The sequence below is a fragment of the Anabrus simplex genome, chromosome 6 (assembly GCF_040414725.1).
Source record: "Anabrus simplex isolate iqAnaSimp1 chromosome 6, ASM4041472v1, whole genome shotgun sequence".
Lineage (NCBI taxonomy): Eukaryota > Metazoa > Arthropoda > Insecta > Orthoptera > Tettigoniidae > Anabrus > Anabrus simplex.
In genome coordinates, this window is record NC_090270.1 from 140814822 (window position 1) to 140828399 (window position 13578).

Genomic DNA, 13578 nt, shown 5'->3' on the forward strand with positions numbered 1-13578 from the left:
GGGAGTCAAATAGAAAGACCTGCACCTGGTGAGCCGAACCCGTCCTGGGATATCCCGGCACTAAAAGGCATACGACATTTCATTTTTGTACGTCACACCAACATAGACAGGTGTTACGGCTACGAGAAGATAAGACAGGGAAGGAAGTGACTGTAGCCTTAAGTTACAAACCCCAGCATTTTCCTGATGTGAAAATAGTAAAGCACAGGAAAACTTCTTCAGGCAGGGCTGCCGACAGTGGGGTTCGAACCTACTATCTCCCAAATGCAAGCTCATGGCTACATGACGCAAACCATGTACTCAAATCGCTCGGTGTACGTGGAAGTAATAATAGACTCAATGAGAGGATCTTGGCTCAAGTAAGTGGAAGCAGTGCCAGAGTAAGCTGCCACACACGACTTCCTGAGTGGATTACTCACAGCCTTGCTTGTTTGTTTGTCTATTAGGCAAAGTATGGAAGTCATCTCCACTGCACCTATGTTCCTCGAACTTATTAGTCCCTCTATTTCCGGAAGATAGTGATTACAGAATAGTGTATACAGCGGAACGTTGTGGTTAAGTCTATTTCCTGAGAGGAATAAGACGATAATTGGCAACCATAGAAATATTTGTTGTGGGAATCCACACGATTTGTATCAACTTGAGAAGTGAATTATACTTTGATAAATTAGAATTGTCTGACAAAATATGAAATGCAAGGAACAAACAATACGGTGCGCTAGTTTTTTTTGAGTGACTGTACAACTGAAGATGAGTAGTAATCCTTTAATTTTTACCGATTTTAATAAAACAAATGTTATACTGACCACAGCAGCTTCTTGAATTTAGTGTAGGCTTTTCCTAATATCGCTCACTTATTGTCGTCTTATTAACCCACAGTGCGATATCCGGACAATATTTTTGAAATATACCGTAATATTATCATTGAAAAAAGAAGAATTGTATTTATTGCTCCATCATCTTCAGGTTCAGAAGACAACTTGGCAGAGCATCCATGCAAGTCAACTGATGATTAAGAGAGCGATAGTGATGCGGAATGAGAGTGCATGCTGTAATAAGAAGTGTTAAGGGCAATTGTTACTCCACTGCAAATCGAGGTTGGCGATATTAGTCTGCCTCTTCTTCTTCTTCCTTGCCTTTACCCCAATTTATTGGGGTCAACAGTTCATGTGGATTTGGTGTACTTTTACAGCTGGATGCCCTTCTTGACGGCAATTCTATGTGAAGGAATATTTTGGTGGTAGTTTTTCGTGTGGTATAATGATAAAGAGAAGTGTCTTAATATGAACACAAACGCCCAGTCCCCAAGGAATGGGATTTTCTTTTTACAATTTGTTTTACGTCGCACCGACGATAAAGCGACGATGGGATAAGAAAGGGCTAGGAGTGAGAAGGAAGCGATCATGGCCTTAACTAAGGCACACTTACAGGATTTGCCTGGTGTGAAAATGAGGAGCCGAGCTCGATAGCTGCAGTCGCTTAAGTGCGGCCAGTATCCAGTATTCGAGAGAGATAGTGGTTCGAACCCCCACTGTCGGCAGCCCTGAAAATGTTTTTCCGTGGTTTCCCATTTTCACACCAGGCAAATGCTGGGGCTGTACCTTAATTAAGGCCACGGCCGCTTCCTTCCCACTCCTAGCCCTTTCCTGTTCCATCGTCGCCATAAGACCTATCTGTGTCGGTGCGACGTAAATCAACTAGCAAGAAGAAAGAAGAAAACGGGAAACCATGGAAAACCATCTTCAGGACTGCCGACAGTGGGGTATGGCATATTTTACGGCTCGGTTGAGGAGCTAATGAAGATAAAATGAACGTGGTGAATGAAGTTGGATAAGGAGAGAGAAGTAATCGGGTGTGGTGTGTGAATATGTACCGTATCGGAATTTTCCTGGAAGTGAAAATGGGAAATCATGGGACAGTGGAGGGTGCGGTTCGAACCCACGCCCTCCTCCCCCACCGCGAATGAGGAGCTTGGCCCCATAGCATTAACACGCGCGGCCACTCCATTCGGTATTGTATATGTTTATATAGGCTAAAGCATAATATTAAAAATATTAATTTAAATCGGAGTAATAAAAGAAAATGTACAAAATTTAATTGAAGCTATGTGTATGAATTAGTAACACTCATGAAGGAAATGGTAGAACATACCTGAACATCTTGTTCTCGTATCACTTATGATTAAACTGCATTTCCTGAAATATGTTCCAGTAGCTACAATCTTGGCAAGACCCCAAATATTTCGCAGAGCTAGTTGGACAAACCCTGGGTATTTGAGCTAACAGCCAACAACATTTGCTTACAATCCAGGAGTGCACGAACTCCTTGGTTAAGTTTCCAGAAGAAGAATAAAGAAATGAAGGTTCATTTAAAAAATCGTATATTTCACATTTATGTATAAAATCAGGATTTTGAGTAAATTTAGCATTTTGTTTCTTGCTTTCAAAGCAGATTAGAATATGTTTCATAAATCGTGAAAAATGAAAATGCAAACGTCAAGCCTTTATAAGCATTTTACGTAATATCGCTATTTCGAAAAATCACCAACTCTAGGTAACAGATCCATGACATTTACGGTGTAAAATCTATATGGTTTGACACCATGGTGAGCCGGTTCGGATCGCGTTGGTCGAGAAAATACCGGGCGAGTAAGCCGTGCGGTTAGCATCGCGCAGCTGTGAGTTTGCATCCGGGAGATAGCGGGTTCGAACCCCACTGTCGGCATTCCTGAAGATGGTTTTCCGTGTTTTCCCATTTTCACACCAGGCAAATGCTGGGGCTGTACCTTAATTAAGGCCACGGCCGCTTCCTTCCCACTCTTATCCCATCGTCGCCATAAGACCTATCTGTGTCGGTGCGACGTAAAAAAATGTTGAAAAATATTCAATATCGGAATGTTGGGTGGCTGGGCACAAGAGGTGGCTGTATACAACGTCTAATCGCTACCTTGCTGGATCACTGGACTCAATCCCAAACCTCTCCGCAGTGTTCATATAGAACGAGGGCATAATGACACTGATGATGGTGATTCGTGCGTCGCACGGCGACGTTAAGCTTTGAGAAGACCTCTTGGTGCTATTCGACGGGAGTAGGCTATGTGCTGGCCCTGGATTTCACCCTGTCCCTTCCTTCTGTCATATACTGTATCACGTCATTCATTTCATCTCATTAAACTCCTGTGATGAGTTTGACGTGAGGAAGGGCATCCGGTCGTAAAAACTCGCTATGAAGATTCATCTCGCTTCATACCCGACCCCGTAGTACATACCACCCCACCTACGAGATATTATTCACGCAGACAGGAAGTGCAGGGTACTGCCCACTGCAATGTCCCATCCCCCAAAACGTGAGACCAGTAATTTTACTAATGGGACATGACCTTGGCAACCAAATACCTCGCTATAATTGTCACAAGTCAACTGCGTTGGTGTGTCGATAAAATACTATGGGAGTAAGGGAAGTTGGTGTGAGTTTGACGTCATCTCTTTGGTGGGGAAATGATCTCTCTTGGGCGGGAAACTCGGAGAGAGCACGCAGTTCATCAGAGGCTTTGGTCGGAGGAAGTCAATATCGTCCAAAGGAGTGCCTGCTGAACGTAAGTGAACATAAGTTTTTATCTTATCTAAAACAGTTTCGGTTGAATGTGGTACAGCGGAATAGCCTGTTTGTTACAAGCCTAGCGTGCAATCTCTAGTGTTACGTGGACATTTAAGAATCAATCATGTACAGTATATTCACAGATGAAGACAAGGTTCAGTCACTATCCTTGATTTTAATTTTTTGCAATTTTACGAGTGAATCCGAAAAGATGTGATCATATTTCATTTTCAGATTAACTGAGAAATTTTTTTAATGCTAGTTTTAATCATAAAATTTTCTTAGAGACTCAAAACTTTTGAGATGAAATTTTCAATTATGCTGTTTCAGCTGAGTCTGACATCGCAGACCCTTGTAGTAACATCTTGTTTTATCCGACCCAATAGAATCAAGTTTTCCCCCTTTTGTCCTTTTTAGCCTATACGTTACCCATCGAAAGTCGATTAATGTTAAAGAGGGTTTCGCTTCTTTTTGTTATGCCCTTTATGATTAAAAAAAAACCGTCACCTCAACTGGGAGAGTAGAATGGCTGATTTGGTTCTCATCCCCTGTGCTGTGGTTACAGGGCTGAGTCCCAGCGCTGCTAATTGGCATGAAAGAGTGCCTAAATGCGACAAAATAGTCGTAAGATTTATTGTACGTTAAAGTACTTTTGTAAAAGGCAGAATTCCGGCACTTTGCCGTTTCTTCTGGCCTATGGTAGTTAAAGGGACATTCAATGAAAAAAGCTCAACAGTGAAGAACTCCATGATATAGGTGGAAGATGCTAATAGGCCTATCACACTCGGAGAACCTGGATTCGATTCCCCGTTCATCTTTATTATAAAATAAAGACCGAGTGGGGTGACTATGCAGTTTGAGTCACGTAGTTGTCAGCTTACATTCGGGAGATAGTGGGTTCGAACCCCACTCTCGGCAGCCGTGAAGATAGTTTTCCGTGGTTTCCTATTTTCACACCTTAATGAAGACCACGGTCGCTTCCTTCCCATTCCTAGCCCTTTCACATCCCACTGTCGTCGTAAGACCTGTCTATGTCGGTGCGACGTAAAGCAAATTGAAAACAAAATTAAAATAAACTAAGGGCTTGATGGGGTTCGTTGAGCCTCGCGAGATCTATTGAGCTGTCTATGATGAGGATATCGTGACACGCCAAAATCTGCTCACCATCTGAGTGGACAACAGTCATCTTGGCAGAACAGATCTCTTAATGAGTTGTATGAACCACGTAGAGTCACACTGGTCCCGCATGTGTGACACTTAAGGGACCTCAGTGCATTCTGCTACTGTGCCAGTGCTGGGCTGAGCCTCAGAGTGCTGGCTTTCTGACCCCAAGTTGCCAGGTTCGAAACCGGTTCAGTCCGGTAGTATTTGAATGTGCTCATAATACGCCAGTCTCGTACAGGTACATTTACTAACACGTAAAGAAACTCCTGCATGGCAATATTCTGGCACCTCGGCGTTTCCGAAAACTGTGAAAGTGTTAGTGGGACGTATAACCAATAACAGTATTATTAGCTGTGCCAGATGATCCTTTCCTATTATTATTATTATTATTATTATTATTATTATTATTATTATTATTATTATTATTATTATTCCGACTTAGCTGGCTGCATTGTACGGATCGCGTACATTGGGAAGAGGGTGAATTCGAACGGTACTGCTGTCGACAACCCTGAAGGTAGTTTTCCGGGGTTTCTCATTTCCACAGCAGTCAAATGCCGGGTCTGTATTTTAATATTAAGGCCAAGGCGGCCTGATTCTTTCTCATTCCATTATCGCCAAAAACGTGGGTGAGTTAATGCGACGTAAAATACTTTTAAAAATCAGAAAGAAGCTTGCTCGGAATCTCAAAATAATTTCGAATAGTTTTCACTAGTATGGAAAGTCATGTCCGCCTCTGTGGTGTAGTGGTTAGCGTGATTAGCTGCCATCCCCCGGAGGCCCGGGTTCGATTCCCGGCTCTGCCACGAAATTTGAAAAGTGGTATGAGGGCTGGAACGGGGTCCACTCAGCCTCGGGAGGTCAACTGAGTAGAGGTGGATTCGATTCCCACCTCAGCCATCCTTGAAGTGGTTTTCCGTGGTTTCCCACTTCTCCTCCAGGCGAATGCCGGGATGGTACCTAACGTAAGGCCACGGCCGCTTCCTCCCTCTTCCTTGCCTATCCCTTCCAATCTTCCCATCCCTCCACAAGGCCCCTGTTCAGCATAGCAAGTGAGGCCGCCTGGGCGAGGTACTGGTCATTCTCCCCAGTTGTATCCCCGACCAAGAGTCTGAAGCTCCAGGACACTGCCCTTGAGGCGGTAGAGGTGGGATCCCTCGCTGTGTCCGAGGGAAAAGCCGACCCTGGAGGACAAACAGATGATGATGATGGAAAGTCATATTAAGTAGTTCATTAACGAAAAATTGAAGAGTTTTTTGAAATATCAAACCCACGTACATGCATACGCACGTTCACACATAGGCCTAATCTCTCTCTACACACACACACACACACACACACACATACGAAGCGAGTTGTCTCGGTGGTACTATAGTCGTGTAGCTGCAACCTTGTATTCGGGAGTTTGTAGATTCGAGTCCCACTGTCGGAAACCTTGGAGATAATTTCCCGTGGTTTCTAATTTTCAAGCTTACAAAAGTCGACACTGTATGTTATTCGGAACTTTTCCTAAATAGTCAGCGTAGTAGCCTTTGGTTCAGAGGGTCCTAGGTTCGATTCCTCATCGGATCGGGGATTTTTGCTTCGTCTAATTCCACTGGGGCAGGGTTTTTGTGTTCGTTTTAATAGATATGTTCACTTACATTCATGGCATCCTACTACTAATGGCCGGCTTCTTGATTGGGTGCATGGTCCGCATTCGGTTCAGGTGGTATCGGGTTCGATTCCTGGCCAAGTTGGGGTTTTAATCGTAAATGATTATTTCCCTTGACTCGGAGAGTGGGTGTCTGTGATATCCTCAACATCCTTGGAACTCGTGCACTAACAACAATACTTGATGATGCTTGCTTGTTGTTTTAAGGGGCCTAACATCGAAGGTCATCGACCCCAAAACAACAATACTATCATCTAGCACAATAATACGCAGTTTCCTATACGCGACTGATGTTGCCCACCCTCTTCGAAGGGTATGCCTTACAAGGGCTGCACCAGGCTAGAAACAGCCATACGAAATTATTATTACACGTTATTAACCATCACAGAAACTTCCTTCCACTATAGGGTTGTCGTCAAGAAAGGCATCTGACCGTAAACTTTGACTTAATCCACATGAAATTCCACTACCAAGCAATTGGTGGAAAAACCCTGTAGGAGAAGGAAATATATCAAGACTGTATGTTCATTAAGACCGACATCTTCTCGATCCTAGGTCTTTATTTATCTCAGCTTCACCGAAAAATTAATACATACATAGTGGATAGTTGAATTCAAACGGATTAAGACACGTACAGAGCACCAGGGTCCGGCTCCATGGCTAAATGGTTAGCATGTTGGCCTTCAGTCACAGGGGTCCCAGGTTCGATAACCGGCAGGGGCGGGAATTTTAACCATCATTGGTTAATTTCGCTGGCACGGAGGCTGGATGTATGTGTCGTCTTCATCATCATTTCATCCCCATCACGACGCGCAGGTCGTCTAAGGGCGTAAATCCAAAGACCTGCACCTGGCGAACCGAATGCGTCCTCGGACACTGCCGGCACTAAAACAGTGATCTGATTTAAGAATAGTGAAGTGGCAAAATGAATGGAATCAAACCAATAAAGGCATTATCAAAAATTATACTTTCCAAACATATAGGCCTATGACAGACTAAAATTACATTCAAATCCATATTTAACAACTATGCTAACAGGACATGTTCATATCAAGTCGTATTTATACAGGTTCAAAATTATAGACAATCCAGTGTGGCCTTGTACTACAGGTGAGCAAACTATAGACCATATTACTTTCGAATGTAAAATAATAGATGAAGAAACAGAAATGTTAATCGGAGAAATACTGAAGGAAGGAAAATGGCCAGTAAATCAAAATAGACTTATAAGTAAATACAAAGACACATTTTAAAAATTCATAACTAGCGTAAGGGATAAAATTAGATCTAACTACCAGGTGTATCCATAAGTTTTGCCGGTTTTTGTGGTAAAGAAAACTCGTAATTTTCAAGGGAAATTCATTTTTTGTTTATTCAGAATAGCCTATTGGCCATCGCCTTCTGCACACTTCGCTCACTTTCAGGTAAATTATGAATACCATGTCAGAAAAACTGCTTGTCTTTTGCGGCAAACCATTCGTCGAGCCATTTTCTAACTTCCTCGAAATTTCTGAAGTGCTGCTCTGCGAGCGCGTGCCCCATTGATGCGAAGAGGTGATAGATGGTGCCAGGTCGGGGCAGTACGGCGGGTGTGGAAGGATGTCCCATCCAAGCGATTTCAAGATGTCTTTCACTGATTTTGCTGTGTGAGACGGCGCATTGTCGTGTAACAAAATCACTTTGCCATGTCTTCTGGCCCATTCCGGTCGTCTTTCGATCAATGCGTGATTTAAATTAATCATTTGTTGACAATAGCGTTGTGCATTAACGGTTTCGGCAAGCTTCGCCTGCGATAGCTCGTTTTCGCACTTTTGTATTCTACCAGAGCGCGCAATGTCTTTCATATAGAAATCACCACGTTTAAATTGTCGAAACCAAGTCTCACATGTTCTAATCGATGGATCGTATTCACCATATATTTCTACCTGCAAACGATGACTTTCCACGGCCTTTTCCTTTGATTAAATAAGAAAAGAATTTTCTTTTTCAGGCACAAACGTCGACATGATTACTGAACGATACAACACAGCCACTAGTGTTTGGTGTACTCAACTTGTGTGTGGTGGTAGGTTAATGTCAGACGAACAAAATGACGTATGTGTCAAATTCATACCCTGCGTACTATTCGCTGGCGTCATGTCTTAGGGTAACCGGAAGAGCTTTATGCATACACCTGGTAAATAATAGATTACTTGTGCATATCTCATCTTACAAATATGTAAAGAAACATACACTATTTATAGAACATAGATTAAGAAACTACCTTTACATACAATATTACTGCTGTAATGGAGCATGTAGAATGAATTTCAATATTTAAAAAATACATACGAGCATAAATACATACAGTACATTATGTCTAAGGGCAATGTTTTCAATTACCTTTAGACTGGGTGCAACTGATGTAGGTGGCGAAGAGTTCGCATTCTAAGCCTGTCTTCTCTCCGCTTCCTAGACGGCCGCGATACCAAAGTATGTGTCAAATGGGAACTAATACTTTCTCGTTATATAGCAACTGTCGCAGTCCACGGTACCTTCAACATCCTCCTCCAGCACCACATCTAGAAAGCCTCAAGTCATCTTTTCTCTTGTTCTTAAGGCTAAGTTTCACAGGCGTAAGTTGCTAGGCTGCATAAAAAAATTTTGACAAATAGTTTTCTAGTTTCGAGTGACACATTGCCTTTCTTTTCTCTTCTTGAAAAATGTTTCCTTAGCGTGGGCTATTCTGCAACAGTGCAAGCTGTTCTTCCGCCATCCGATGTTACAGGGCTCCCTAGGAATGTGAAATACAGTAAATAGTCTCCGTTAGGTGTTCTCTTTCTAGCCATTTGCATATGATGATGCTGGATTTAGAATGTTAAATTAGTAGTATTTTTTTGGTAATATTTTATTTCCATGGAATTGTTTGTTGCATTCTTCTTCTTCTTCTTCTTTTTTTGCTAGGGGCTTTACGTCGCACCGACACAGATAGGTCTTATGGCGACGATGGGATAGGAAAGGCCTAGGAGTTGGAAGGAAGCGGCCGTGGCCTTAATTAAGGTTCAGCCCCAGCATTTGCCTGGTGTGAAAATGGGAAACCACGGAAAACCATCTTCAGGGCTGCCGATAGTGGGATTCGAACCTACTATCTCCCGGATGCAAGCTCACAGCCGCGCGCCTCTACGCGCACGGCCAACTCGCCCGGTCTTCTTCTTCTTGGGCAATTACTGTATATTTTAACTTTATTATCACAGTACTGTAAGTGACCATTGCCACCGGGATATTTCCCAGTTGCGGTGTATTTGTTAATAATAATAATAATAATAATAATAATAATAATAATAATAATAATAATAATAATAATAATAATACTCGTGCAATCTGTTCTCCATTTCTCGAACACTTTACGACTACGTTTTTCTCCTGTTTTATTTTCATATTTCAGTTCTTCTCTTGTATGTTCACCATTATACCACTTCTGCTGTTTTCTGATTAGTTGAACAATATTGGAGACAGTCCAGAGATCCCTGTCGAAGACATTATTTTCTAATTCTAGTTATACAGTGCACACACATTTAATTGTTACGTGTTTAACGTCGTCATAATGTCTTATGGTTTTCGATTGCTGTATAGTAGAAAAGAGCAGGGTGAAGATTCGGTAGATATGGCCATGGCCTTAGTAAATCAAAACAGTCATCTCCCGAATACAAAGATACGGCTATTCGACCCGTACCAAGCGATTTGGCTATGCGGCTCGAGGCTTGTAGTTCGGGAGAGAGTGGTATCGAGCCCCCACTGTCGGCAGACTGAAGGTGTTTTTTCGTGGTTTTCCCATTTTCACACCAGACAAATGCTGGGGGCTGTACCTTTATTAAGGCCACGGCCCCTACCTTCACAGTTGTAGCCTTGTTCTATCCCGTCGTCACCATCAAGACCTCCTTGATTTGTTGCGGCATAAAACGAAGAGCAAAGAAAGAAAACTAGATCCGTGCCGTGGTTTTTAGAGACGCCGAGGTGCCATAATGTTTCCACAAGAATTATTTTCTTCTTGCCTGTAAATCTATCGACACGAGGCATGCACGTTGTAGCCTGTTCAAATATCACAGGGCTGACACGGGATCGAACCCGTCACCTTTCTACTGTCTGAACTATTCAACCCGGCAACAACTTCATTAATTATTCATTACCTCTTCATTCTTTCAGTTCATTCATTCATTCATTCATTCACTCATTCCAGTATTTGGTGGTCACAGATATTAGTCATCTTAGCTCGCAATGTTGTGACAGTTATCAAGATATCATATCACTAACCACGTAAAAGATAAAATTCCACTCGTGGTTTAGATCTTCCTGGAGTCTCTTAGCCGTAATGTTACAACGCGCAACAATTCCAAGGAACGTCAGTTTTGTAATGTTAATGACAACTTGAATGAGCGCATCAAGCCTACAGTAGCAGCAGTGTGAGTGTGTGCGGTGATCGTTGATCATATTACAATGAATACAAATCCATAGCAGCGAAGGAACTGTGTACTCTGAGATGGCGCAAGGATAAACACTGGCGTATAAGGTACCCATACAGTATTAAGATATCTGTGATATTATAATCAGTTCTTGCCACTTCAATTGCAAATTTACCTTGTTACTAAAAATTGGATGTGGATTTTGTCAAATTTGATCAAAATTTTATCTTTACGAATATCATATTATTATTATTATTATTATTATTATTATTATTATTATTATTATTTACACGTTTGTTCCCCTTAAGGAGAGCGATAGAACTTGAATACATTATGTCATCTTCGGGCGTTTTTCATCTTTTCTTCCCAAAATCTCTTCATCTTCTCTGAATGCTACTTTTTCCGCTCCTCCGTCCACCTTCTCCCAGGTTGACTACAATTTTACATTTCTGATTTTATTTCGGTACTTGGTGCGGTCCTCGAGATTCGCTATGTTGATCTGTTGCAGGTCCCTTTAAACCTCTTTTTAGCAATTCCGTACGGCATTTTTGTTACGATGTTGAGTAGTTTCCTTGCCGTTCTGGCGTTGTCCGTTCTGTAAATGTGTGTGTAAAACTTTGCTCGGTGTTTTCTGATTTCATCCGTAATGGTGCTAATCTTTTCATTAAGGTCGTTCTGCGGTCTCTTCATCCAGATGCCATATGTTTTAAAATTTTGCTTTACGTCTCTCCGACACAGATAGGCTTTATGACGACGATAGGATAGGAAAGGTCTAGGAGTGGGAAGGAAGCAACCGTAGCCTTAATTTAAGGTACAGCCCCAGCATTTGCCGGGTGTGAAAATAGGAAACCATGGAATACCATCTTCAGAGTTCGAACCCATTATCTTCCGAATGCAAGCTCACAGCTACGCGATCCTAAACCGCACGGCCATCTCTCTCGATATTATTATTATTATTATTTTTATTGTCTTACGTCCCACTAACTACTTCTACGATTTTCAGAGACGACGAGGAAGCGGAATTTTGCTCCGCAGGATTTCTTTAAAATTCCAGTAAATCTATCGACAGCGAGGCTGCCGTATTTGAACATCATCAAATACCACCGGACTGGGCCGGAATCGAACCTGTGGACTTGGGTTCAGAACTCCAGCGCTTCTACCATCTGAACCACTAAGGCGGAATGTATTATTATTATTATTATTATTATTATTATTATTATTATTATTAATGGTTTTTGTCGCACCAATACAGATAGGTCTTATGGCGACGATGCGATAGGAAAGGGCTAGGAGTGGGAAGGAAGCGGCCGTGCCCTTATTAAAGTACAGCCCAAGCATTTTCCTGGTGTGAAAATGGGAAAACCACAGAAAACCATCTTCAGGGCTGCCGACAGTGGGGGTTTGAACCCACTATCTCCCGAATGCAAGCCCACAGCTGTGCACCTCTAACCGCACGGTTAACTCGCTCGGAATAATAATAATAATAATAATAATAATAATAATAATAATAATAATAATAATAATAATAATAATAATAATAATAATAATGCACTGATCGGCATGAAAATGTATTTCGTTCAGCAGAAATGGTACTGTAAAAAGAGACAATATTTTAAAGTACGCTGTTTGACATTGGGAAATTATTATTATTATTATTATTATTATTATTATTATTATTATTATTATTATTATTATTATTATTATTATTATTATTTTATACCTTTGCTGGCGGGACCTAGTATTTACAGTGCACGATGTCTTCTGGTATGGGCTACAGCAATTTTCTTACCTTCATTGATCTGTCTCAGCTTTATCCTTGGCTTTGACAAGATGAAAGTGACTGAGGTATGAGTGATGCTAGTAATGCCATTCCTTATGCAGCCAGTCCCTGCTATGAATGGTGTGAAATTGTTACTCACAGGGTCGGTTGGTGCATGTATTTCAGTGGGCTTGGTAGACTCACATGTAATAACAACTTCTGGCTCTGTGAGGAAAGCAACGGGAAACTACCTCACTCCTCATTTCTCTAGTACGCCTCTTCAGTGATGCCTAGGCCATCTATGGCAGCTGATGGCGGAGCTGTTGAGGATTCAACCAGCCTTCGGGCTGTGACTAAACATACATTATTATTATTATTATTATTATTATTATTATTATTATTATTATTATTATTATTATTATTATTATCATCATCATCATCATCATCATCATCATCATTATCATCTGTTTACCCTCCAGGTTCGGTTTTTCCCTCGGACTTAGCGAGGGATCCCACCTCTACCGCCTCAAGGGCAGTGTCCTGGAGCTTCAGACTCTTGGTCGGGGGATACAACTGGGGAGTATGGCCAGTACCTCGCCCAGGCGGCCTCACCTGCCATGCTGAACAGGGGCCTTGTGGAGGGATGGGAAGATTGGAAGGGATAGGCAAGGAAGAGGGAAGGAAGCGGCCGTGGCCTTAAGTTAGGTACCATCCCGGCATTCGCCTGGAGGAGAAGTGGGAAACCACGGAAAACCACTTCCAGGATGGCTGAGGTGGGAATCGAACCCACCTCTACTCAGTTGACCTCCCGAGGCTGAGTGGACCCCGTTCCAGCCCTCGTACCACTTTCCAAATTTCGTGGCAGAGCCGGGAATCGAACCCGGGCCTCCGGGGGTGGCAGCTAATCACGCTAACCACTACACCACAGAGGCGGTTATTATTATTATTATTATTATTATTATTAT

General features: G+C 42.2%; 1 protein-coding gene across 4 annotated transcripts in view; it reads left to right on the forward strand.

Moving 5' to 3' along the window:
* Window positions 1-3548: 3548 nt before the first annotated feature.
* The window catches only part of LOC136876205 (probable G-protein coupled receptor Mth-like 4), a 104511-nt gene continuing 94481 nt past the window's right edge, over window positions 3549-13578 (forward strand). For 2 of the 4 annotated variants that reach the window (XM_067149955.2, XM_067149957.2), the window contains exon 1: window positions 10765-10961. The gene's annotated coding sequence lies outside the window, so the exon portion shown is untranslated. Of the gene's footprint in view, window positions 3596-10764; window positions 10962-13578 lie in introns of those variants that run through there. The other 2 variants (XM_067149959.2, XM_067149956.2) reach the window with 2 other exon arrangements.